This window comes from Canis lupus, chromosome 1, assembly GCF_003254725.2.
Source record: "Canis lupus dingo isolate Sandy chromosome 1, ASM325472v2, whole genome shotgun sequence".
Classification (NCBI taxonomy): Eukaryota; Metazoa; Chordata; class Mammalia; order Carnivora; family Canidae; genus Canis; species Canis lupus.
The window spans coordinates 104,681,930-104,709,762 of NC_064243.1; the positions used below are offsets into that span (position 1 = coordinate 104,681,930).

The window sequence follows — 27,833 nt, forward strand, 5'->3', positions numbered from 1 at the left end:
AAGCAGGGTCCCCACGAGGAGCCCAATGCAGGACTCCATCCCAGGATCCCAATGGGTACATGCAGGATCAGGACCTGAGCCAAAGTCAGAGGCTTAACTAAGTGAGCCACCCAGGCACCCACAACATAATTTTTATATTTAATGCTGATAACTATAATGAAACAGCTATTTTAATTAAACCAACAAACTTGAATAAGCTTCAATACCAAATATGTTAAATCTATGACTACTAAAAAAGTCAATTAATTTGTTCCCTATTGTCAGTTTTACCTTGGGGCTCTTGTGAGGAAATCTGAAGTGGGAGGTGTAAGTCCAGGAGCGCCTCTGGGTCTATTCATGTTGATCTGAGAAGTGCTTCCATTTGAACCTCAAAAGGAGGTTTCTGTGAGGGTAGAATAGTAAGGGGAGGAGGTACAGAAGCCAAGGTTGTTGGAGGTGCTGGGGATGGTATAAAGGCCAACAATATGAGCAGCACCAGAAGGACGGGGAGGCAGAATCAAAGACTGTGTTTAATTTTGGGCTAACATTCCCTTATGTCTGTCTACTGTTTCTCCCTCTTGCAAAACAGGCTTTTTCTCAGGTTCCTTTTTGGCTTTCTGCACCATTCATTCAAAAATATGTCCAAATGGACTTACTATGGAAAGAGAAAGAACATTCCCCCTCTAACTAGGCAAAAGTTCAAAAAGAACACAGAAGAAAGAAAACTAAACTAAATGAAGCAAGGAGAGTATCTTATAGCACTCCTTCTTCCCCAAGAGCTGGGAGATTCACCAACTGAACCAAACAGCTTCTTAGAAAGCTAAAAGAGCCAAAATAAAACCCTGTACTTGGAGGCACCATATTAGGAGGAAGAAATCCAAGAGATCCACTAAGTGGCCATCTTTCTTCTAAGCATAACATATACATGATAAGGTGGAGTTACGACAAAAAAAAAAAAAAAAAAATCACTTTTTCTTGGTCTTGGTTTAATAACTAAAAGACAAAAATACGAAGAACCCCCCCACAAAAGCCTCCCCCAAACCCCACCAATCAGCCAGTATTCTCCCTAGGAGGTTTGAGAGAGGACAGTTACCATTCCCCATTTTCATTCACACACACACACACACACACACACACACACACACACAATTTCCAACAGAGATCTTCCCAAATGTATACTCTACATTCCCATTTATGCCACATCTGTTCCTTTTTCCAATGGTATCTTACAAATTACTATGGTCCCTGCCACAACCCAAGCTATGTAAGCTTGAACAAATGCATTACAAAAACCTGAAACAAATGGTTCACTAAAATCCAAAACAAGTGATTCAAAACCACACAACAGCAGGGAGCCAAAGAAGGGCAGAGTTCTATGTATACTTATTGAGGGAACTTACCAGGAGCCAAAACTTTAGGACCCACTACTTATAATTCCATTTTCTGTTTCACCAAATGTGGTTAAGGAGTCAATGGCAGTTCGGAGCACCTAACTGAAACTTGAAACAAAACAAGTTTCAGCAGCTGCAAGGGTCTGTTCTCACTCCCTCAACCCAGGGTCAACTAGCCTCAAGTAGCTAGCTCTGATCCATTATTAGCTCAGGAAAGAAATGAGTGAGTTTTGGCATGCTGTTCTGGCCAACTGCTCCATCTGGACAATCTCAAGGGAGCTGGACAAATCAAAAGCACAGCCCATGGCTGGTTCAACAAAAATTGTAACCAAAGCTTAAGGTGCAAGAGCATCTGGCTCCAGAGGTCTCAAGCACAGTAGGTTTGGCCACTCACCATTAACAAAATCCAAAGGCAGAGAGACTAGTGGTGGTGAAACAAGAAAGGAATTCACTTCAGTGAGGCCAACACTAGGAAAACAAAATAGCATGCTAAAGGCCACCTCCAGAATGCTGAAAATACTAATAGGTTTATATAAGAAAAATGTAGGACCAAAGTCAATGGGTACATGCAGCTGAACACTAAAGATGAGGTTGATCATTGTCTTGGGATGAATCAAGAGGATTCTATTACTTAAGGGGTAGTTTTGATTCCTATCAGGAAATGTTTCGCCTACCTGGTCTTTTCCCTGAGTTAAAAGATAAGCTTGAAAGAAAAAGTAATTAGGAGGTATAGCCTGAGGTAGTTTAAGTCTTCTTTCACATAGACCCTTAATCAAAGCACTAAACTAGAGAAAACAGACACAGCACATCTGATCTTCTCAAACTCATAGCAATACAAATTCTCTTGGTTCCCATTGAAGACTACTAATCACAGTCTTGAAACATCACATTCTTTGTTGGCCCTTTGGCGCTAACAGAAGAATAGAGAAGACAGTAATGTCTAAGTAAGTCTATATTTGGAAAATAATATAGATCCATCATTAATGCAGTGTTTATTGAGCATTTACTCTGTGCAGGCACATAGGGTATCATGCAATATGCTGGAAACCTCAGGCACATGTATGTGAATTAATCATCCTAATACTTTAGTAGGAGTTGGTACTAGGTGTCTCATATTTCCCTGAGGATATAGATGCTGGGCTCAGCCTTTCTGTTCCTTCTTTTTCTCTAACACTGATTGTATAAAATAGGATCTAAACAAAGGTAGATGGGAGGAATACAGAAAGCAAGCATGGAGTGGTACTTCAGAGGAAATTCTCATTGTTTTCTTTCTTTCATTTTTTGGTAATAATTTAGTGCAGGGAGGAAAAATAATTTTCCCACTGCCCTTCTGGGTTCTTGGCTAAAAAAGATTGACAGGAGAAAAACAAATTAAATGTCTTATTTTTTTTTTTTTTTTTTTTATTTATGATAGTCACACACAGAGAGAGAGAGAGAGGCAGAGACATAGGCAGAGGGAGAAGCAGGCTCCATGCCGGGAGCCTGACGTGGGATTCGATCCTGGGTCTCCAGGATCACGCCCTGGTCCAAAGGCAGGCGCTAAACCGCTGCGCCACCCAGGGATCCCCAAATTAAATGTCTTAAAGGAACCCCAAACACATTAGGCTCAAAGACATGCAACTTACATTTATATACCATTCTGACCTCCAGATAAAGGGGTAGGGATTTAGAACTTCAAAAAGGGAGAAGTCGGGATCCCTGGGTGGCGCAGCGGTTAGGCGCCTGCCTTTGGCCCAGGGCGCGATCCTGGAGACCCGGGATCGAATCCCACATTGGGCTCCCGGTGCATGGAGCCTGCTTCTCCCTCTGCCTGTGTCTCTGCCTCTCTCTCTCTCTCTCTCTCTGTGTGACTATCATAAATAAATAAAAATTAAAAAAAAAAAAAAAAAAGGGAGAAGTCTGTAAAGAGGAAAATGACAAGAGCCCGTGGTAAACTAATTTTGTCATGCTAGGCAGGTAACTCTTTCTGATATATAAGTTATCTAGGGGGCACCTAAGTGGCTCCGTGGTTGAGCAACTGCCTTTGGCTCAGGTTGTGATCCAGGGGTCCTGGGATCAAGTCCCACATCAAGCTCCCCACAGGGGGGTCTCTGCCTTCTCTCTGCCTATGTCTCTGGCACTCTCTGTGTGTCTCTCATGAAGAAATAAAAAATCTTTTTTAAAAAAGTTATCTCTGGGGATCCCTGGGTGGCGCAGCGGTTTGGCGCCTGCCTTTGGCCCAGGGCGCGATCCTGGAGACCCGGGATCGAATCCCACGTTGGGCTCCCGGTGCATGGAGCCTGCTTCTCCCTCTGCCTGTGTCTCTGCCCCTCTCTCTCTCTCTATGACTATCATAAATAAATAAAAAATTAAAAAAAAAAGAAAAAAGTTATCTCTGGTATCAGCTCTTGTTCCTATACAGATTCCTGTTTCAAGAACACTATAAAGACACATACATGAATTGTGTCTTTCTACATCCGTTTTATTCAACTAGCAAGCAAGATTAACGTAATTGTAAAGCAGGTTGAGAATTCCAAACTCAGTAACATTTCACTAAGCACTGAACTTGGCTTTATACACTTCACACAAGAAACATGATACAATAAGGGGTAAGAAGTTAACAAACCAAAGGTGAAGTCAGTCTCTTGAGCATGCATATGAGATGGGGACTCAGGTCCGTTTTGGGTCAGCCCTTGGCACATAGTGCTTATGGTCTTCTAGCAGTGGAAGATCTCTATTGCATTCGGAGATCAATCAGGCAGAACCTTTGGTGGAGGTTGCCTCTCAAATGCAATCAGACATGGAAGGGTTTGCTTCAAAACTGTTTGCAGTTTGCTACATAACTTCCTTCCTTACTGAAGGATTTCATCAGTCTTGGATCTTTGCAGGCCTCTTCTCATTCCAGTGGTTAACAGCGCTCAATATTGCCAGGACTATCAGTCCCAAGTACTGCCAATCTGTATTGGTATGAATGATATCAGGTCTTAGCTACAATGTCCTCCACTACTTACATCACTAATTGACATGACTGGTTACTTCACATGAGTGACTTCATCTTAACCTTTACAGTTCCCCATCTAATTTCTTTTAAATAATTAAGGGAGGGCAGCCCGGGTGGCTCGGCGGTTTAGTGCCGCCTTCGGTCCAGGGCCTGATCCTGGAGACCTGGGATCGAGTCCCAGGTCGGGCTCCCTGCGTAGAGGCTGCTTCTCCCTCTGCCTGTGTCTCTGCCTCTCTCTGTGTGTGTCTCTCATGAATAAATAAATAAAATCTTTAACTAACTAACTAACTAACTAAATAATAGATAGATAGATAGATAGATAGATAGATAGATAGATAGATAGATAAAGAGGGAAATTTTTTCTGATCCTGCTATGTCCTAACTGCCTTCTGGTCAAACCAATCCATATGCACAATAATGTATTTTGGAGTCAATTATTCTGCTTCCACTCAAATGCATTTTTTAAAATGTTACATACAGATAGAAAGAAATACAGATAGAAAGTTTTTTTGAAGATATCAACCTATCTAAGGAAATTCTTCCATTTGCAGCAGCAGGATGAACTTTATTTGGCAACAAAAATCCCTGTCCCTTTCAAGGTTCTTCTAGCTTGTCTAAGAATCAAATTGACATAGACAGATTAACAGGAGAAAATAAAAAGAAGGACATATGTATGGGAAATTTTCACGGACATGAAAATTCCAATGACAGGCAAAATGATGCAAATATGTCATTCGGAACTAAAAAGAAAAAGGTAAAGGTCTGGGACTTCAAAGGAAGAAATGCAATTCACGGGAAGATGAAAAAGAATACACGTGGGCAGCCCGGGTGGCTCAGCGGTTTAGTGCCACCTTCCGCCCAGAGTGTGATCCTGGAGACCTGGGATCGAGTCCCATGTCAGGCTCCCTGCATGGAGCCTGCTTCTCCCTCTGCCTGTGTCTCTGCCTCTCTCTGTCTGTCTCTCTCATGAATAAATAAATAAAACCTTAAAAAAAAAAAAAAAAAAAAAGGATTCACGTTTGGTAAATAAATGTTTGCCAGCCACTCAGAACAACGGGACATAGAGGACTTTGATCAAACAGGGCTTGGGTTCTTCCCTGTCCACAATACCTAGATTATACCCTAATGTAATTATCTATGGTGACAACTCTTCCTGGGGCAGTTTTGCTATTTATTATTTATTTAAAGGCTCTTCTTAGGACACCTGGGTGGCTCAGCGGTTGAGTGTGTCTTTGGCTCAGGGCATGATCCTGGAGTCCTGGAATCGAGTCCCACATCAGGCTTCCTGCATGGAGCCTGTTTCTCCCTCTGCCTGTGTCTCTGCCTCTCTCTGTGTGTGTCTCATGAATAAATAAATTTTAAAAATCTTTAAAAAGAAAAAAAAAATAAAGGCTCTCTTGAATCTGCTGGGTTTTGATTGCTTTTTAGCTCAAAATAATCTTCATGCAAAAATAGCCCAATTTGGGAGAGCCTGCACTCGGCCCCTAAAACTTGAAGGACATTTTATTACATGAAATAAGCCATATGCAGAATACACACATATATATATACACACACTGTATGAAACATATATACACACATAAATAAATGAATATATATACATATATATCTCTCTACATATATTTATATGTGAAATATATTAAAAAAGTTAAAGTCATAAAAATAAAAAGAGTGTTTGTTGCCAGGAGTTAAGGATAGGGAAAATGTTGAGATGTCGGTCAAATGGTAACATGGACAGTAGTAACAGGAAATCTCACTAAAATGAACTCTGAAGGTTTCCACAAGTAGAGCTCTCATGCTCTACTATTCCTAGTCAACTGTAGACCCAACAGGAAGAGGAAAACTTGACCTTACATAGATCTTACCTTGTATATGGATACTACTCCAGCCAGAGAAAGAGATACTTCCTTTATGCTTCACATGCAACAGCTCAGAAAATGAAAAACCACCATACTTCCAACTTCCAGTTTACTCCAAATAACTTTTACAACAGCCTTCTCGACTCCTTTTTCCTCTTTTTGTTACCCAGACTTGCCTTTGGTTTTGCCACAGCCAGGTCGTACCTGTTTGCAATATCCAATATTCCCAATTTTAAAAATCCAATTTCATCCAAATGGGAAAGGTATTTGTTAATAAGCAGGTATTAACTCAAGCAAAACAGATGAAGGAAGGATAAATATGATTATATTTTCCCAAAATTCTAGAGATTATATAGGTTTTGGGAAAACACCTGCTCTGCTATAACCCTTAACACTCAAGAAGGAAGTCTTGTGAAATATATGAAACAACATTCATTCCCTGATCAAACAGTACCACAAATTACAGGTATAAAACAAAGAACTCTGATGAATATCATCAAAAGTACATAATCAATGATTAAATACATAATAGGTTCATTTGTAATACATGGAAACCTGCAGATCAAAGTAATAGCATTTTCAACTACAGAAATGGGGTAGAGTTCAATAAGGTACACAACATGGGATCCCTGGGTGGCGCAGCGGTTTGGTGCCTGCCTTTGGCCCAGGGCGCGATCCTGGAGACCCGGGATCGAATCCCACATCGGGCTCCCGGTGCATGGAGCCTGCTTCTCCCTCTGCCTGTGTCTCTGCCTCTCTCTCTCTCTCTGTGACTATCATAAATAAATAAAAAATTAAAAAAAAAAAAAGGTACACAACATGAACTCATAATTCCTCAACATAGTAAATCAACATCTTATTTGTTGAAGAAAGAGCAGCAACACACACACAGAATGAACACTGTTGCATGAATAATAGTTGGTCAGCATAGATGGGGTTATGAAGGCAGGGAATTTTCTACCTAGAATAAATTCCTGTACTTGTTCACACCAAATCAAGGAGAATAATGCTTAATGTACTCCATCAACATTGCCACAATGCCTTTGAGAGACACTTCTGTGACACTCCAAAAACCAGAACTGGAGCCATAAGCCAGGCTCTCAGACTATAATCAGTAGCAACATCTGGAATATGCTGACCGCTCTACTCAGGTACTTCAGGGACCATGTCTCTACTTAGCAGGATGATGCTGTGACATCTAAATAGAAGTATTCTCCATCCAGAATGCTCTTTGATCCAGTAAAACTCCTCATGGGAGACACTTCACCACAAGCTGTCCAGCACCTAAAGGCTGGGTTATCACAGCAGAAAATATGAGAGTAAATTTTCAGACACTGAGGAACTGTAGTTCAGAACCAAGAAAATTTCAGAGGCCAAACCATCCAAACTTATGAAACCAGGAAATCAGAAGAGCCAAGACTTTCCCACACTCACAGACTAAAGAGGAACTGCAAAAGGGAGACAAAGAAAAAACAGTAAACTAAAATAAAGGGGTTCAACTCTGTGGGATATTCAAACAGGACCTGGGGTCTGCCTGTAGTCTTCAGGCTGAGGGCCTGAAGCCTGAGATATACTCCCCTTGAAGGACTGGGAATCAAACAAAGGTTTTCCCCACCCATTGTCTATACAGCACTGCTGAGTAGCAATCTCAGAAGAACGACTCTATTCCTAGTACACATGCCGCTGAGGGGTGAAAGTGGACATGAGGATATAGTGGAGGCACAGCACAGGCAGAGGGCTTGAGAAAGCCATGCACCTGCCTCGAGCCCTAGACGCAAAAGAGCAGCCAACGTTTCTATCATGATAGGTCACTCAGCACATGAAACTGAATGCAAGCTGGAGAAGGCCCACAGTCAGGGTGAGGGGTGGCATCAGATCAGATATATGTGACTGACCAGAGAAGGAGAGGCCAAAGGAGGAAGAATGGCCCTCACAAAGAGCACTCCATGTGCTCCCCAAGGCTGAACCAGTAAAGGGCCCCAGGGGGCAGAGACCAGCATATCTGGTCAGGATGAAGACTTTGCCCTTGTTGTGGACAAGAGCTGCAGTACCACTGAGGAGTGCAGGAAACATACATACAAAGAAGAGAGTAAGGGAGGGATAGAACGGGTTCCTTTGAGAGTCCATGAAAAATCAACTCTTCTTTTCCAACCACCTATCCCATCTGGGGAGAATATCCCAAATGGCATTTCAGGAAGTCACTTCCTCTCTGCCACCTGACCCTTACTGGTGTTCACATCTTTGACGCCTTCCCACGCACCTGGGTTTTGCTGCTAGTTTCACCCCACTCTTGAGGTTCCAGAGCTCTCCCGTGCTCCACAATGGAGTTCATATTCAGCTCAGAAAGAGATTCCTGTTGACATGGAAACCGGTAGATGATGTCCTTGGGTATTCCCAGCCCTTTGTCAGCTGAGACCAAGGACATTCATTACAGATGGGTCTAGAATAGCACTTCACAAATTTGTTCACTGACACTTTTCTTCCAAATGCTTAAAAATGTTTGACACATACAGATATCCAGCTCTCTTCCCAGAGCTACTGAATCAAAATTACAGGAGTAAAACCAGGCAATCTGATATTTTAAAGTTTTGACATGAGGTCTTGTTCCTCCTCAACCTCTAGCACCACCACTAACCTGCAAGTAGTGAGCATATCATCTGATAAAAGGGTGGGGGTTGAAATTCAGATGTGGTTGAAATTCAGATGATGCAGCATTTTATTTCTGAATCAACAGGACTTTAATCTCAATCAAGCAGGGCAGGGGCTCCCAAGAAACTCTCAACAGAAACACAAAGATAACTCAGGCAGTTCCCAACCTCTGTAGGGAAACTAATCTTCACCCAGGGAGACCAGGTTCCTCTACCTCTCCAATATCACATCCCTGTACAAGACCCTCTGAGCAAAGTCCAAGCACTCCCACTCCTCCTCAGATAAATCTATGGCCACATCCCTAATATAAACAGTTGCTGAAATGAAAGCACATTTCACCAAGAGGCCAGCAGGAAAGTACTTATTTCACAAAAATGAGAGAAGGAAAGAGATCGAAGGGTCAGTTAGAAATGAGTGCTCAGATACATCTACAAAAGAGCATTTCAAGTCATACATCCCATATTTGGATTTGTTAGACTTTTCCATCAGAGAATTTCCATCTGCTAAACTATTGAGATTTTACAATATTGTGCAAGATAAATTATATACATACAATACTGCATACGTGAAAATTGCTGAAAATAGATCTTAAAAGTTCTCATCCAAGAAAAAGAATTCTTTTTTTCTTTTTTTAAGATTTTATTTATTTATTCATGAGAGACCCCAAGAGATAGGCAGAGATATAGGCAGATCGGAGAGCAGGCTCCATGCAGGGAGCCCGATATGGGACTTGATCCCAGGGACTGCGGGATCACGTCCTGAGCCAAAGGCAGACGCTCAACCGCTGAGCCACCCAGGAGTCCCAAGAAAAAAAATTCTTGTAACAATGTTTGTTAACGGATGTTAACTAGATTTACTGTGGTGATTGTTTCACAATTTATACAAATACTGAATCATTATTTTGTACACCAGAAACTAATATATGTCAATATTCCTAAATTTAATAAAATGATTAAAACAAAAGGGAAATAATGAACTCTATATATACCTAATGAAATGGAGAAGTGAAGTAGAGGGTATAATATGATGACTGAATGGAAAAGAAAGGTACTTTTCATGGTCACTTTAGGTAGTGTTTTAAGTACAAAACCAGAGTGGAATGCCATGGCAACCTTGTAGAGATGGGCTATTTTCAGCCCTGACAGATGAACTAGTCAGTTTGGGCTTTGAGTACCATAAACAGTTCAATAGTAAACAATATTGGTCAGAAGTAATCCCAAAAAAAGGGAAGGAGAACAACAGAAGTTAAGCAGTTTGCCTGAGGTCACCACATGAGTCTCTGGAAGAAATATTAGTGCTATTCCAGATTCTAGACACAAGGACTTTCTCTGGTATACCATGAGGATATTTTCATTTACAATTATCACCTCAAATGATGCTCTTCCAGAGTTATAAAACTCACAGAAAGAATGCAAAGCTTGGAACCTCAATGCAATATATGAGTAAGCAAAAAGATTTTTTAAAAAGCCAAGAAACAAAACGTGAAATAAGAGAAAAGGAAGTTGATACTCAGAAGATGAATATACTTTTGTAAATAATGTACTGACAAGCAAAGAATATCTAAGAAAATGTATTTTTCTACTTTTAAGAGAATACAAGTAGAATTTCGTGAAATTAAAATACATCAGAAAAAAATAATGGTACAGAAGAAAAAACAACATGATCTTCTACATTAGGACAAAGAAAAATTAAAGATGCCTGAGATTTAAGGATGTTTGTTAACCTTCCACTGATATATTCATGGAAGATAGGTCAACAAACCGACATCACACTAGCATTGGAAGTTAGTATCACCGGTCAAGAGAATGATTTTCTAGTCACCAAATTACTAAATGGGCCTCTAAGAGACAATAGTGGGCCCAGGAAGAATAGAAGATTTATATTATCTCCACAATACATTCAAATATAGAGATGAGATTATTATTTGAAGGAAAGGAAAAAAATATACACAATGAAAAGATGTTGACCAGTGATAAACTATATATGAGTTCTACATAGTATGTTGTACACATTAAATGACAGCTAACGTCTACATGAGCTAGAGCATGAATAGTGTCTTCAGGATGACGAAGTGCACAGTAGCATCAACGAAAGGTGAAAATTGGAAAAATGGGAAACTGATGATATCAGAACAGATCAGAAGTTTTGAACACTCCCCATATGGTAAGCGTTACTCTAAAGCTTTACAAGTGCTAACTTGTATAAAGACATAGCATCCAATTAAATTAGTATTTGTTCCCATCTTACATTTGACCCAACTCTGTCACACACACTCTAAGGATGTGCCTCTGGTCGAACAGGTAATAAATGGCAGAGCTTGCACCAGAACCAAAGGGTCAGGCTTTATTTAGGATGGAACCCACAGCACCATTGTTAAAGTAACGCATACAACAGTAAAAGTCTGTTGACAGAGAGTTTCCTAATGGAGAATACCTGAAACAAGTTCAAGGATGAAACAGAAACCTGTCCCCATTAGGAGGTGATATTACAACAAAGACCTGGGGAAGGAAGTTCACCACATGCATTTGAAGAGTCAGAGAATTCTAGGCAGAGGGACCACCCTTGGAAAAGCCCTGAGGCAGTGCTGACCCTGGTCCCAGCAACAGCAAAAACAACTTGGGCCTTAATCCCAGTAAGGGAGGAGACAAGCAGGGGATCAGGTCACAGAAGTAGATCAGGAATGGGTGGCCATGGTCTTCAGAAACTGTTCTCCCCTTTCCCAAGTGAATTTTGGAAGCCATGTAGTCTCTCACCCATCTTAAGTTAGTATCTAATTTTTTTTTTACCTATCTTAAGTGAAAACACACACACAATGTATTTTGCTGTAATATTTTGAAAACATGCTGTGTACTTCGAAAATATGCCAAGATATCACCCCAGGAAGATGGCATTGCTCTTAACTGGGAGGTGGAGGACTGCAAGGAACAAAATTGTGGGAGTTCAGGAGGTCATGTTTGGACACTGTAAGGTGGAGATGCCTGTTAGATGTGCGAGCACAGGCGACAAGGAGACACCTGGAAAACACAATCTGGCATTCAGGGTGGAGGTCTGAAATGGAGTGTGGACCTAGGAGACCTCAGGGTGTTCAAAGCCCTGAGATGTGGTACCATGGAAAGTCAACAGGTATAGATGGAGAAGAGGCCCAAAACTAGCTTTCCTCCAATCAGAGAGCAAGGAGCTGAGAAAAAAATCAGCAGAGCAAACTGAGAAGTGAACAAGGTAGAGAGAAGAAAATTGAAACAGGCATACAGATGACAGATTTGTCAATAGTGGGATGTCCTAAAGCCATGAAAAAATGATCTTTTAAGGAAGAAGGAGTAATCACACTATTCAACATGTTGCTCATCAGACAGTTGAGGACAGTGAATTAACCAATATTTCTAGAGAACAGGACATCACTGCCCCTGACAAGGAGAGTGGAACAGTAGATGGGAAAGCCTGATTGGATAAGGGTCAAGTATACACTGCAGGCAACACTGAGGAGAGAATACAATGACGATGTTTGCATATTTTGCTCTGACTGTGAGCAAAAAAAAAAAAAAGGCTCTTATTAAAGGAGAAGACATCCATAAAAGAAATTTTTTGTTGTAAACATGAGAGAATGTAGTGAATAAAGGGCTTTGTTAAGGTTAGGCTATACCACAGTCTGTGTATGATAACAAAAATAATTCTCTAGAGGTAAAAATGGAGCGCATGTGGTCAGGATGCAAATTTCACCCTGGGACCTGAAGGGTGTGGGAGGTAGTGCACACTCTCAGGGTGGGGGAACAGCTGGGTGCAGGGATAGTCCATTCCTTATTCATAGTGAAGAAGATCTAGACATTGAGGCAGGCAGAGGGCCCAGTCAGGAAGATCTCTTTCCCATCATTCCCAGGTGCTCAGACAGATGGTCTTGGACTGAAAATGAAGATGGGAAAGAAGGAGCTGCCTTTCTCAGGGGCTCTAGAGGAAAAGGTATGGTAGGCAAATACGGAAATTCCAGACGAGGTAGTCCAGAAATTGAGTTAAGACCAGTCAACCTGGATCCCTGGGTGGCTCAGCGGTTTAGTGCCTGCCTTTGGCCCAGGGCGTGATCCTGGAGTCCCGGGATCAAGTTCCGCATCAGGCTCCCTGCCCGGAGCCTGCTTCTCCCTCTGCCTGTGTCTCTGCCTCTCTCTTTCTTTCATGAATAAATAAAATCTTAAAAAAAAAAAAAAAAAAGAAAAAAGAAAAAGGCCAGTCAACCTGGGTTTATGTTTTCCTCCAGCTGTGATGGAAGACAGAACAAAGTAGGCAGGGCTGGATGAGATGATGTGGAGGCGAAAGCAAGGAAATCTAGGGAATGGTTACATCAGTCCTTTGTCTGGGGGGCACTTAAATTGTGTGGCTGTTAGTAAGTGAAAGATTTGTCTGTCACCATCTTTTAAAATAACCTAGATGAGGAGGAGAGTATATTCAGGATACTGGGGTTTACCATTTATAACCCTAGAAGAGGAAAAAACCTGCATTTAGTCCAGACCCCACATGTACTGCATGAATGTTTGAAGGTTTCAAGCATAACCTTCATGCTCTGGGCTGATGTATGCAAAGGTCCTGGTTATCCTTAACACAGTCTTCTCACAAGTGAAGGGGAAGCTGACCAGGGACAGCAGAGAAGGACAGAGCCACAGGTCCTTCACTGAGACCACTCTCCTCATTCCCAGCAGGTAAGAAGGGCACATGTAAAAAACCCATGGAGTTGAACTGTTGCCATAGCTACCTTGGGCTGAGCACACCCACTTCAGCAGTAAAGGCACCTGAAGGCTGGGAGGAGAGGTCTCTGGGCTGCTGAGACTCACTGATGGAGAGACAATCCTGGTATCTAAGATTTCTTTCTTTCTTTCTTTCTTTCTTTCTTTCTTTTTGGTATCTAAGATTTCTGACTTTGCAATGACATTTTGGCTGAAATATTCATGGCCCCAGATCCTGAATTATTTGGTCTAAGACTGTACAAACTGAGAGTAGAGTAGGAAGTGTCTGTGAATAGCACAGTACAGGAGAAGCTGAAAGACTGGCAGGAGGGATACAGTAGTGGCGCCGACTGACCAACTTTTCCCCTTAGGTCACCCACCTGTGGAAGCACCCACTTTGCCATTCCAGAAAAGATGAAGGATGAAGGGGAAATCGTGTAGATAGGGCGAGCGTGTGCCTTTGGGGAAAATAACGTTTTTTCTAAATAGAATGGCATTTCATCAGCCAGTCTTTATAAACTTCAGAGCACCGAATCACCCAGGGAGGAGAACTTCTTTCTCCAGTTCCCGTGCCTCCATTCCAATCCTGGAGCTTTAACTCATGTAAGGGCAAATAAATAATTATAATGATAAAATTCTGACAAAAAAAAAAATAGTTAAGAGGCTTTCTTCCCCTGTTTTCATAGAGCATTTACTAAAAACAAGAACATTTTCAATTATAAATTCTTTCTCTCCTCCATAAGCCTCTGGCCACTTTTACAGCCCAAGAATGTTTTTCTTAGGATCCAGGAGCTATTATCTTTGAAACATAAATATCAAGGAAGTCTGTGCCCATCTGCCATTACAAGTAAAAAGACAAATTCAATCAGGTATCTGGTGCCAAGGTATAAAAACGCTGTCACAGAGCCAAGAGAATTTTTACTTTTACCTTGAATCAAGACCATTTGCTAACACAAAATCACCACACAATTACCACAATGATACAGGATGAACTATGCCATCAATCCTCTTGAGACTAGTTGTTTAGTTTGCAGACATGGGTATAACATGTACCTGGTTGGCAATAAAGAAAGGATGAAATAAATAAAACCTTAAAAAAAAAAAAAAAAAAAAAGATCTCATTGATCCAGGGCAGCCCAGGTGGCTCAGTGGTTTAGCGCCACTGTCAGCCCAAGGCGTGATCCCGGAGACCCAGGATCGAGTCCTATGTCGGGCTCCCTGCATGGAGCCTGCTTCTCCCTCTGCCTGTGTCTCTGCCTCTCTCTCATGAATAAATAAATAAAATCTTTAAAAAAGAAAGAAAAGAAGGAAGGAAGGAAGGAAGGAAGGAAGGAAGGAAGGAAGGAAGGAAGGAAGGAAGGAAACAAACAAACAGATTTCTTTCTGCCTTTGAAATCTTGTTGGCAATTCCCTGTGATGTGCATCATATTCTGGCTTAATACTCACTCAATAATAAAACTGTTTTGTCTTCAACTTTGGTGGAGAGGTTTCTCTGGGTAGCCAGAAATATTGTCTTTACTGTATTTCTCCAACACCCCACCCTTAGTGTTTGCCATCCTTTCCAAATGCTTCCCAGGATGCAGTGACCTCTTCCTTCTTGGAGAAACCTGCCCCATATTTAGTTTAAAACATCTGTCCCTCTGCTCTCCAGCTACCTTGTGATTCTGCATGTCTGTGTACACGTGTGCACACATGTTGGGAAGGGCAGGGAGAGGCCAATATGGAGAAGCCAGCACTGGCTTGGCAGAAAAGAAGTAGTAGCTGCATCTTTTCCTCAAGCACAATCCCAAGGATAAGCCTTTGAGCGGCAGATCACTGTAGTGGTGTCTATGCTCTGATTCCTGGGATAATATGCCTTTATATTCACAGCCTCTCCCCAGCTGTGCCCAGTGATACACCTTCGGAAAGCCCTACCTGCCACCTGCCTCCTGGGCACCTTTTTCCCTCCTGGACTCAGACACTCTTACAAACCTCCCATGATCTCCAATGTATTCCCTGAACACTCCATCAGGATCCCTCTATTCAGCTATGGAGTCCCACAGCACATTCCAGACCCCAACAACTCCAGTATTTATGATGGAATAATACACATAAAGATGTCCAAGGACCCACTAACCCCTGATGCCATATTTTCATTTACAATGACCTCATTCCAAATGCTGGCACTTCCATAATCTACCAAATAAAATAATGTCTCTAATGACATACATATTCCAACAAGATCTAGCACCTTCTATGGAAGCACCCCAAATTATCATTTACATACCCCCAAATGCATGTAAAACCTTGGCTTCCAACCTAGTGACAGTTCCCCTAAAATACCAAAAGTAACCCCCAAATCTTCTCTATTTTTCCTATAATTCCACTATCAGTTGGATAATGAGTCTTGCCCTCAAGAGACCCTACAGAAGTCACTTGTGGAGTGGAAGCTGCAGTGCAACTCTTGGATCCACCCACTCAAGACCAAGGCACTCATGTCCATGTAGACTGAAGGGTAAAGAGCCAGTCATGATGCCCAAGGAACAAAAAGTTCAGCCCAGTACAAGGACAAAGACCTGAGACAGAAAAGGTTTTGGTGTTTGGTAACAGAGGAAAGGCAAATGTGACTAAGGCACAGGTAGCTCTAAGAGGGTAAGCTCTCAATATGAGGCTGGCAGGAGTCCTGATGACACAGAGCTCAGCAGCCTCAGTAAAGAGCCTGGATATGCAGGGATGGGGAAGTGGGAGGTAAAGGGGTAAAATATACATTTCTTAAAATTTACCATTTTAACACATTTTACTTACTATATAGTTCAGTGGTATTAAGGACATTCACACTCTTATGCAACCATCACCACCTCTATCTCAGGAACTTTTTTATTTTTTAAAAGATTTTATTTGATAGAGAGAGTGAGCACGTGCACACACAAGGACAAGGTGGTGGGTAAGGGGAGCAGAAAGAAAAGGAGAAGCAGACTCCCTGCTGAGCAGAGAGCCCCGTGTGGGGCTTGATCCCAGGACCCTGGCATCAAGACCTGAGTTAAAGGCTGACGCTTAACTGATTGAGCCACCCAGGCGCCCCTATCCCTGGAAATTTTATCTTCCCAAAACTCTATAGCCATCGAACAATAACTGCCCATACCTCCTTGTCCCCAGCCACTGGCAACCACCACTCTACTTTTCTATATCTATGAATTTGGCTACTTAAGGTAATTTATATAAGTGGATAAACACATTTGGCCTTCTGTATCTGGCTTTTTATGCAATTAGCATATTTCCAAAGTTTATCCATGTTGTAGACTATTTCAGAATTACCTTCCTAAATTTTTAAGGCTGAGCAATGCTCTCTGTTGGATGTATACACCACCTTCATTTACCCATTCATCCACTGATGCACATTTGGGTTGTATTTATCATTTTGGCTATTATGAATGCTGTAATGAACACAAGTGTAAAAATACCTCTTGGGGTCCCTGCTTTCTATTTCATTGGTACATACCCAGAAGTGATATTGGTGGGGGATCCCTGGGTGGCTCAGTGGTTTAGCCCCTGCCTTAGGCACAGGGCGTGATCCTGGAGTCCTGGGGTAGAGTTCCCCATCAGGCTCCGTGCATGAAGCCTGCTTCTCCCTCTGCCTATGTCTCTGCCTCTCTCTCTGTGTCTCTCATGAATAAATAAAATCTTAAAAAAAAAAAAAAAAAAAAAAGAAGTGGAATTGGTGGATCAATGGGCAATGGGTAATTCTATCTTTAATGTTTTGGAAATCACTACACTCTTTTTCATAGGGGCTACACCATTACATTCCCGAAGGATTCGACTCCTTCAGATCTTCTCCAACACTTATTTTGGTTTTGTTTTGATAATAGACATTGCTAAGAGTGTGAAGAGTATCAAGGGTATCTCAATGTGGTTTATTTTTTTTTTTTTTTTTTTATTTATGAATGATAGTCACACACAGAGAGAGAGACAGAGACAGAGACACAGGCAGAGGGAGAAGCAGGCTCCATGCACCGGGAGCCCGACGTGGGATTCGATCCCGGGTCTCCAAGATCGCACCCTGGGCCAAAGGCAGGCGCCAAACCGCTGCGCCACCCAGGGATCCCTCAATGTGGTTTATATTTGCTTTCCAAAATGATAACTGATATCGAGCATTTTTTCATTGGCTTACTGTATGCCTCGTCTTTGAAGAACTGTCTAATCAAGTCTTTTGCCCGTTTTTATTTTTTTATTTTTAGTTTTTTAAAGATGGGATGTTCCCATTTTTATTATATTTTTTAAAAGATTTATTTATTTATTTATTCATGAGAGACACAGAGAGAGAGAGAGAGAGGGAGAGACACAGGAGGAGGGAGAAGCAGGCCCCATGCCGGTAGCCGGATGTGTGACTGGATACTGGGACTCCAGGATCATGCCCTGGGCCAAAGGCAGGCGGCGCTAAACCGCTGAGCCACCCAGGGATCCCCCTTTTGCCCGTTTTTAAAATTGAGTTGTATGTTTTAGTAATTCCTGAATTGTAGGTCTTCATATATTCTGGATATTAGTTCCTTATAAAATATGTGATTGGCAAATATCTTCTCCCATTCTGTGGAGAATTGCTTTTCCCCATCAATAAATTTCTGATGTACAAAATGTTTAATTTCGATTAAGCCCATTTATCTATTTCATCCCAAGCTGCCTATGCTTTTTGGTGACATATCCAAGAGCATGGATTTTTTTATGATGGCAGTGGGAAACCTGTGGAGAGTTTAATGCTGGAACTGACAAGATCTGACTTCAGATTTACTCTGTAAATTTATTGTCTGAGCCTTTGCCCTGCTTCTTTCCTCAGTTTTTATCATTGTTGGGCTGGGGCCATCTTTAGCTTCTAAGTACCACTGCTACCCTCTTGCAGAAAAGTGCCACACAGACACACATACAAAACTGCCAGTCACTTCAGGGTTCAGAAACCCTGCTCTTGTCCATCATCTCCACGCTGCAGCTGGGTTCACTAAGGTGCAGAAGGAAAGCTTTTTTCACAAATTCCCTCAGAACATCTGACTTCAGGGAGAATTGCGTCTAACTGAATTTTGAAAGCGCGGCCTAAATGAAGCAGGGGGCACTTCGTCTTTATCAGCTCGTAACCTTTTAAAAAAATTCCAGGATCCGGAGGTTCTACCTGTAACTCTCGATCCAGGATCGAGAGTTCAGGCCCCACGGAGTCCTGGCCTCCCTTCCGCAGCCACGGCTTCCACGAGGCCCCCCAATCCTCGCCTGGGGGAGGGGACCCGCTCCGTGACTCCCCGCCGCCTCCCGGACCTAAGTCCCTCCTGAGAGCCCGCCCCGAAGAGAGGGCCCTTCCCGGGCATCGGTCCTCTCTCCACAGGCGGGGCTGCCCCGCGGAGACCTCAGGAGGCTGGGGGTCTGCGCGATCCCAGGGCCAGGGGCAGCCGCCGGGCCGGGCTGCGGGGCGAGGCGCACGCGCCCCTCTCCCTGTTCTCACGCGGCGCGAGGGGCAGGGGCGCCGGGGACTGCGTGGGCCCGAGGCTCGGAAGACCCCAGGCGGGGATGGCCTCTGAACCAGCTGAACCAAAACCAGCCGGACCTCCGGGGCCGCAGCGCCGCCCGCAGGGATCCGTGTCTCTCGGCGACGCGGGACTTACCGCGGTGGGAGGCGCAGGTGAGGGGACGCTAACGTGCGTGGAGAACCCAGAACAAGGGGTGCAGGCCTGAGGACAGAGACGCTCACGTGGAGAACAGAAAACACCGAAAACAGTCGAAACCTTGGCGATCTTCTAACGGCTCTAGCCGCTTGGGGGAGGGGAGGCTGTAAAAACTGCGCGTGCGCGCCGGTAGAAGGGCGGCACTGAGGCGTGGCCTTGGGGGGAGCGCTTCCGGCAAAGGGTCGGGGTAAGAGGTTTCGGGAGAGTGCGAGAACTTGGCGGACCCGGGCTGGGGCGTGTCCCTCCCGGCAATAGCCCGGCGGGTTGTGAAGAATGGGCTGGCCTGGACGCTCTCCTACTGAGGGTGGGGTTGGGGCGGGGCCTGGGAGAAGCGCTTCCGGCGACGACCGGGACGCGCGCTCTGGCCACACTAGGCCGTAGAGCCCGGGCTGGGGTGGGGCGGGGCTTTGGGGAAGCGCTTCCGGTAATGGGAGGGAAACGGATAGGACTCCTGGAGAAAGGAAGGCGAGTGGGGCGGTACCCAGGCGGAGAGCTTTTAATACTGCGCGCCCACAAGGGTCCTCCTGGCTGGACTTTCAGGAGCGAGGCCCCGACTGTTGGGCGGGGTCTTGGGTGGGGCTTGGTTTCCTCCCGACTCGCCCCCAAGGTTCGGAATTTCCAACCCTTGAGTTTATGTCGTGTCGAGGATTGCTGCCTGCGTATTCTAAATTGATGTCTGACGTAGAGCTATAGTCGTTTGGGCCGATTGTGTCGAAACCTAACATGTTTACGTTTTCTGAAAGTGAGGCGAAGAAACAGCTTTATCAAAAAAAAAAAAAAAAAACCAGCTTTATCATAGAGGTAGTTATGTGCTTCCTGGAAGAGGCGAGCCAGACTCGGTGGTCTGGGACCTCGTCTTCCATGGGGAGTGGATGTGGGGCCAGCGCTGGATCCAGAATTTAATTGAAGCAATTTAGTTAAGCGAGAAATGAACCCATCTGTACTAGAGTTGCAAACTGGAATGTGAAGTGTGAAAACTTATGCGAAATGTGCCATTTTTACCAACATTATTTGGTCACAATTCAGCTAGAAATCCACCATAAGGAAAATTCTGGAAAAAGCACAAATACGTGGAGGTTAAATAACATGCTACTAAACAATAAGTCAAATAATAAAAAGATCAAAACTTACATGGAAACAAATGAAAATTAAAAAAGAAAACTGTCTAAAATCTTTGGGATGCAGCAAAAGCCGTTGTAACAGGAAAGCAATACAGGCCTGCGTCCAGAAGCAAGAAAATCCCAAATAAACAACTTACACTAGAGGGAGCTAGAAAAAGAACGAACAAAACCCAAAACCAGCAGAAGTGAGGAAATAATAAAGATTAAAACAGAAATAGATGAAATAAAAACTAAGAAAATAATAACAAAAATAATAAAACCAGGAGCTGGTTCTTTGAAAGGATCAGCAAAAATCAATAAACCTCTAGTTGAGCTCATCAAAAAAAGGAAGAAAGGACTCATAAAATCAGAAATGAAAGAGGAGAAATAACAGCTGACACCACAGAAATATAAATATTTGTAAAAGAATATGAAAAACTATATGCCAACATATTAGACAATCTAGAAGAAATGGATAGGTTTCCAGAAACATAAATTACCAAAACTGAAGTAGGAAGAAATAGAAAATTTGTTTTTGTTTTGTTTTTGTTTTTGTCTTTGAAATAGAAAATTTGAATGACCAATTACCAGCAATGAAATTGAATTAGTAATCAGAACACTCCCAACAAACAAAATTCCAGGAGTAGATGGCTTCACAGGCAATACCCTGATCCCTAAATCAGATAAAGACACCACAAAAAAAAAAAAAAGAGAGAGAGAGGCCAATATTCTTGATGGACATAGATGCAGAAATCCTCAACAAAATACCAGCAAACCAAATCCAACAATATATTTAAAAAATCACTCACTGCAGTCAAGCAGAATTTATTCCCAGGATGCAAGTGTGGCTCAATATTCACAAATCAATGTGATAAGTCACATCAGTAAGAGAAAGTATAAAAAATATGATTATTTCAATAGATGGAGAAAGCATTTGACAAAGTACAACGTCCATTTATACGTCCATTTATGATAACCCTCAGCAAAGTAGGTTTAGCAGGAACATACCTCACCGTAATAAAAGGCATAATAAAATAGGGATAAAGTTAACAAAAGAGATGAAACTCTTCTACTCTGAAAATTATAAAACATTGATGAAAGAAACTGAAGAAAACACAAAGAAATGGAAAGCCACTCCATACTCACACATTGGAAGAAAAAAAATTGTTAAAATGTCTACACTACCCAAAGCAATCTACACATCTAATAAAATCCCTATCAAAATACCAACAGCATTTTTCACCTAGAACTAGAACAAGCAACCTTAAAGTCTGTTTGGAAACACAAAAGACCTTGACTAGCCAAAGCAGGAAAATAATAAAGAAGAGGAGGGGAAGGGAAATAAAAAAATTAAAAAAAAAAAAAAACCCGGAGCTACCACAATACTGGACTTCAAGTTCTATCACAAAATTTTAGTAATCAAAACAGTATGATACTAGCACAAAAATAGACACATCAATAGAACAGAATAAAAAACCCAGAAATAAACCCAAAATTAAATGGTCAATTAACCTCTGACAAAGGAGGCAAGAATATGCAATGAGAAAAAGTCTCTTCAAAAAACTGTATTGGGAAAACTGGACTACTTAAATTATACACAAAAATAAACTCACAATGGATTCAGAGACCTGAAACCATAAAAATCCTAGAAGAGAGACAATGGTTTCTCTGGCGTTGGCCAGAGCAACATTTTCCTAGGCAAGGGAAATAAAAATAAACTATTGGGACTATATAAAAATAAAAATTAAAAAAAACTTCTGCACAGTGAAGGAAACAATCAAAAAAACTAAAAGGCAGCCTATAGGAATGGGAGAAGGTATTTGCAAATGGCATATCTGATAAAGGGTTAGTATCCAAAAAATATAAAGAACTGATACAGCTCAACATAATCCAATTTTAAAAATGGGCAGAAAGCATGAATAGACATTTATCCAAAGATGACATCCAGATGATCAATAGATACTTGAAAAGATGCTCAACATCACTGATCGTCAGGGAAACACAAGTCAAAACTACAATGAGATAGGAACTCACACCTGTCAGAATGGCTAAAATGCAAACTAGGGGCAGTGTGGGTGGCTCAGGGGTTCAGTGCCTGCCTTCGGCCCAGGGTGTGATCCTAGAGACCCGGGATCAAGTCCCACGTCGGGCTCCCTGCATGGAGCCTGCTTCTCACCTCTGCCTGTGTCTCTGCCTTTCTCTTTCTCTCTCTGTGTGTCTCTCATGAATAAATAAAATCTTAAAAAAATAATAAAAATAAGGGGCAGCCCGGGTTGCTCAGTGGTTTAGCGCTGCCTTTGGCCCAGGGCCTGATCCTGGAGACCTGGGATCAAGTCCCGCGTCAGGCTCCCTGCATGGAGCCTGCTTCTCCCTCTGCCTGTGTCTCTGCCTCTCCCTCTCTCTCTCTCTGTCTCTCATGAATAAATAAACAAAATCTCTAAAGAAAATAAAATAATAAAATGGAAAACAGGGGAAAACAAGTGCTGGTGAGGGTGTGAAGAGAAAAGAAATCTCTTGCCTCTGTTGGTACGAATGCAAACTGGTACAGCCACTGTGAAAAATGGTATGGAGTTTCTCAAAAAGTTAAAAATAGAACTACCCTATAATCTGTGGGTTGCACTGCTGGGTGTTTACCCCCAAAACTCAGAAACAGTAATTTTCAAAAGGACACATGCACCCTGATGTTTATTGCAACATTATTTACAATGGCCAAATTATGGAAGGAGTCCAAGTATCTATCAATAGATGAATGGATAAAGAAGATGCGGTATACATACATACAGTGGAATATTATTCAGACATATAAAAGAATGAAATCTTCATTGTTTGTAACATGGATAGAGCTAGAGAGTATAATGCTAAGTGAAATAAGCTAGTCCGAGAAATACAAATAGCATATGATTACACTACTATGTGGAATTTTAGAAAACAAGTGAGCAAAGGGAAACAAGAAAGACAAACTAGGAAATAGAGTCTTAAGTATTGAGAACAAATTGGTGGTTACCAGAGAAGAGATGGGTAAGGGGGTGGGCTAAATAGGTGATGGAGATTAAGGAATACATTTGTCCAGATGAGCACTGGGTGAGGTATGAAAGTGTTGAATCACTATATTGTACACCTGAAACTAATATTATGCTATATGTTACCTAATTAGAATTTAAATTTTAAAAACTTAATAGAATAGTAAAATACAAATTAAAAAAACTAGCAGCAAACAGTATCAAGTTTCTATCTTTACAGGAAGAGGGGAGGGAAAAGAAAGGAACATTGATGCTAGTTTATAAGACAAATACATAACTTTTTTTTCTTTCAGCTCTTAAAAATCTGCCTGAAGACCACAAAGACCACCACCACATATTTAAAAAATCAGCCTGGTTCTCCTGCCCACTCTCCATGCTATGAACTATAATTGAAGGCAGAAGGGTGGAGGTTGGCAAGGGTGAGAGGAAACTGGGCACAGTTGGCCTTTGAGTGGCAGGTAACCTCTGAAACCTGATGGTCCATGGCAGTCAATGATTGCACACCTACAGGACCTTTCTGCCTCCCCCCAAACTTGCAGAAGAATGCTCATTGAAAAGAAACCACTTTCCTTTCAGGGTTTATCCTCTGGTTGCTCCAGACTTAGGATTTCAAAGGAAGGTGAAAGGAGGTAAGAGGACTTAAAAAAAGGAGGATGGAGTAATTAAAAAGAAATAATATTTCCAAAGCTATAGCCTATGCCCCCAAAGTGATCAAATCCGTATTAACTTGAGAAAGTGTTAAGAAGAGCTCCATCTAAAGCACCAAATGACTACACCCATGAGAAAATACAGGAAGACCAAAACATCAGTTTGATTTTTAAGAAGCGTTACTCCACTGGTGTGACCCAGACGCCACCACCAGCACCTAGCCCGCGCTGTTCCCTCAGTGAAAGTGGGAAAGGAACGATGTGGAAGTTCCAAGTGCAGACTGTGTGGCCTTGAGCTCCCTGGCCTCCGGTAGGAGCCAGGTGGGGAAACCACATGCCAATGGAGGCCGGGGACTGGAAGGTTCTACCGCCCCGGAAGGGAAGCGCAGTGGAGCCACCTGCAGCCAGAGGCTGGGGGCACAGTGCAGTCTCCGCTGGCTCCCTGCCGACCTCGACCTGGGGTGTCTCCCAGGCAGGCTGAGTGGCCCGCACTGGCTGCACAGGACCCTTCTCTGCAGGGATGCATCCACCGGCAGCGGCCTTACCCCCAGTGTGGCTGAGCACCCAGTGCTTTGGGACCCGCCCAGCACATACCCTCACTCCACCTTCTTGTCCCTCAGCTTTGGCCTGTTTCACTGCAACACCCCAGGAGAGTTTCCCACAGATACCCCAGCTGCCCACAGAGATTCACCCCCTGAAGACTGGGCAGCCTCTCTGCGCCATGCTGTGCAGTGGCCTCAGTGGCGCTCTGCATCTGACCGTGTAAAAGCTGGCCTCCCAGGGTGGCTTGGGCCACCGGAGCATCATCCTGCCTGTTCGCCTAGGCCTCGGTGTGCGTGGTGCCAACTTAGCTGCAGGTCCTGTCTATGGAACCACTTTGAGAGCTGGAGACTGAAAGGAGGCATCCAATCAAGGGACTGGAAAGGGGGCAGTGACAGTACTTACTCTGTGAAGGTTCCAGCTTGTCACTGCCTTGCCCTCCTCACGGTCTGGCCCACACCCTGGGTTCCCCCACCGTACGGGGCCAGGGTGTGGGAAACCAATCAGCGAGTAAGCAGAACCGAGATGGAAGTGGTGCTTCAGCAGCTACAGGGAAGGGGCTCAAAAACTTTTGGTTTCGCTGAGTTTTAGGGGGACCAGGAGGCTGAAGGAGGCCTGGAGGAAGGCACCTGAGCATGTATATAAGTAGATAATCTTGCTTGCAGGGAATGCCAGGGCAGGTGGGGTGTGGGGAATCACACACTTGTATTTGAACTGTGTGAGCAAGTTGGACGAGTCTGGTGCTTGGAGGTTTTCCATGAAGTGGATAGGTCTACATCACAGAACCAAGGACCTACTTCCAAAGTAAAGGGCCTGGGAACAGGTGGTGTTTAATGGTGACCAAAGGGGAAGATTCTTTAAGGGATAGAAATCAGCTCTAGGTCATGCTTCATGCTCTCACCAGGTTTTCTGTTCCTCTTCTTACCTGGTGGTTTCTCTAACCAAAGTCAGAGAAAGTCCAGTCCCACTGATGTCCAGCCACCTTGCACCCAGCCCCGGGGCCCACGTGCAGCTAAAGCTGGGGAGGCAATCCACTAAAATCAGATGTGCTTATCTGGCAGCACTTAGCTGCAGGTTTCCATCCCAGCAGCGCTCTCTCCTTCACAGGAGCCCGACTCCCCCTAGAGGCACTGCCCTCCCCCGTCTTTTTCCAAAACGCCTGGCTTTCAGCTAAGTTCTCAGGAAACAGTCCAACTTTCCCAACACCAAGCCTGTCCTCAGGGCTCCCAGGGGTGTTAGGTGTGGGCAGGCATAGCAGCTCCAGGTCTTCCCTGAGGTGCAGCCAACACTGGCTATCATGGTCCCTCAAGTCCCAAAATCCCAGGCAGCTTGGGTGGCTACTGGCAAGCTCTCCCGGATTCAAGTGGCTACATCTAGAAAGCATTTACACAGCCACTAGGGTGGGTGGTGTGCCTACATGACTCCAACAGAACATGCAAAGGGTACTGTGGATATGCTCCTAGAGTCCCATTGTGAGAAAGGGAGAGTCTGATATATGGACCCATCCCATGCACTGGAAAGTGGGAGCTAGGGGGAAGTTTCACCTGAAAGTGAGAAGTGCTGCTACCTGTGGGAGCTTTTCCTCAGGATAAGAATAATAGCAGAGTATTAAAAACTTAGACTAGTAACAACAATAAACATGTCCAGGGACTTGATAGATCTTTGAAATGGCACTTGAATATGGCTGTTGTCTGTTCCTGTCACGTACAAACACATCACTAAGTCGAGAGATGTTGCTTAAAATTACAGAACTATGATTGTCTAACGAACCAATGGTGAGTATTGTGAAGAATATCCCACTGCAATGGACATCATAAATGTAGTCTGTACATCATATTCCCATGCAGGATCCTCTGACTCTGAAGCACAAACAATTAACAGTCACTGCAAGCTGGCAGAATGGCTTCAGGAATGTGACCAACAGAACAATCCTTATCACAGACAGTATTCAGAATCGTAGATCTCTCTTCTCTACCATTATCTCTTTTACTCCACTGGGCACAACATGAGGTCCACAGATTTGACTATCAAGCACCTAATTATGGCCTACTCTTAAGCCCTTTCTAAAGGAGTCTACCAGACAGTGGCAGTTCTTGATTTGAAAGATTTCTTTGATGATGTCAGATACAAACTTTTCTACCTTCACAGTGCGGGTGTGTCCATCAGCAGCTCCTGTTTTGTTTTTTTTTTTTTTTTTTTTTTGTTTGTTTGTTTTTAAAGCACCTGCCTCTTGAGTAAGTTCCAGGCCATCACAATCAGCCCCAGAAATTCCACCATGGGCAGACCTTAAGGTGAAAGCTCCCAGGCACATTAGCTTTGTTTTCTTGCACTGGATCCTGCCAGTACTAGGAAATAGCTTTCCCTGTATTTGACTGACAAATGAAATAACGCAAACCTCACAATGAAAAAGGATTTGGGACACTGTTCTGGTAGATAACCACAAAACCACAGTCACTACAGGCAACATTTTTATTATCCTCTGATATTTGCTGCTCCATGGTTTCCATCCTGCACAAGCACAAGTCAGACACATTCATAGCAACAATCTCTCTCCAAGATCCTCCCTCGGGTCCAGTCACCCCAGGAATCCTTCTCCTTGGGCGCACCCTTGTATCATTTTATACCATGTCCTCCACCTCCAAGTCTGCATTGTTCTTATTAATAATCCCAGTTGGTTGCTGGTGAACATCTCTACCTTAACAACGGATCTTTCCCAAGTGTCAGTCCCTTTGTTCTCCTGAGCCATGGCTCCAGTGTGTCCAGGCTCTGCTTTGTCTGGAAAAGTAAGAAAATCTCCTGATCTCATCAGAAAGGAAAAGTGGGGCATCTATCTGGCTTAGTCGGTAGAGCTGCGACTCTTGATCATGCTCAGAATTCAAGCCCCACATTGGGCACAGAGTTCACATAAAAAAAGAAATGAAACAGTTGTTTATGCACAGCATCTATTGTTTATTCACTTCTCTTCACAGAGTTCTACAGTGAAGACACAGTCACCTTACACAAGATGTTGGATAGACAGTTGTGTCCAATAAACCATGAACACAACTGTAAATGTAATTTTACATTTATAATTATGTAATTATTACATAAATCCTCACATAATTGTAATGTTTATAGTGAAGTAGTTCAGAGTCGATGAAATAAAACGTGGGTACTGCCATAACCTGGATATTATGTCTTTGAGTGTGTAACTTTCAACTTGACATAACACATTTATCTAGAAATTAACATGGAATAACTAGTAAAGTTCATGGAAAAGGAACAGTATGTGAGATGGCCAT

General features: G+C 43.0%; 1 protein-coding gene and 1 long non-coding RNA gene across 8 annotated transcripts in view; one reads left to right on the top strand and one right to left on the bottom strand.

The window, feature by feature from the left end:
* LOC112643367 (zinc finger protein 420-like) overlaps positions 1 to 27,833 on the bottom strand; it is a 642,213-nt gene that overhangs the window by 571,961 nt on the left and 42,419 nt on the right. Inside the window, exons 1-2 of one of the 7 annotated variants that reach the window (XM_049108102.1) lie at positions 8,470 to 8,803; positions 6,216 to 6,413 (exon numbers count right to left, since the gene is read on the bottom strand). The exons of 5 other annotated variants lie outside the window; for them this stretch is intronic. The gene's annotated coding sequence lies outside the window, so the exon portion shown is untranslated. Of the gene's footprint in view, positions 1 to 6,215; positions 6,414 to 8,469; positions 8,804 to 27,833 lie in introns of those variants that run through there. One more of the 7 variants, XM_049108103.1, reaches the window with a different exon arrangement.
* LOC125754865 (uncharacterized) lies at positions 19,356 to 27,721 on the top strand. Its single transcript, XR_007409864.1, has 2 exons — positions 19,356 to 19,432; positions 23,659 to 27,721. It is a non-coding gene; the product is annotated as an uncharacterized LOC125754865 (long non-coding RNA).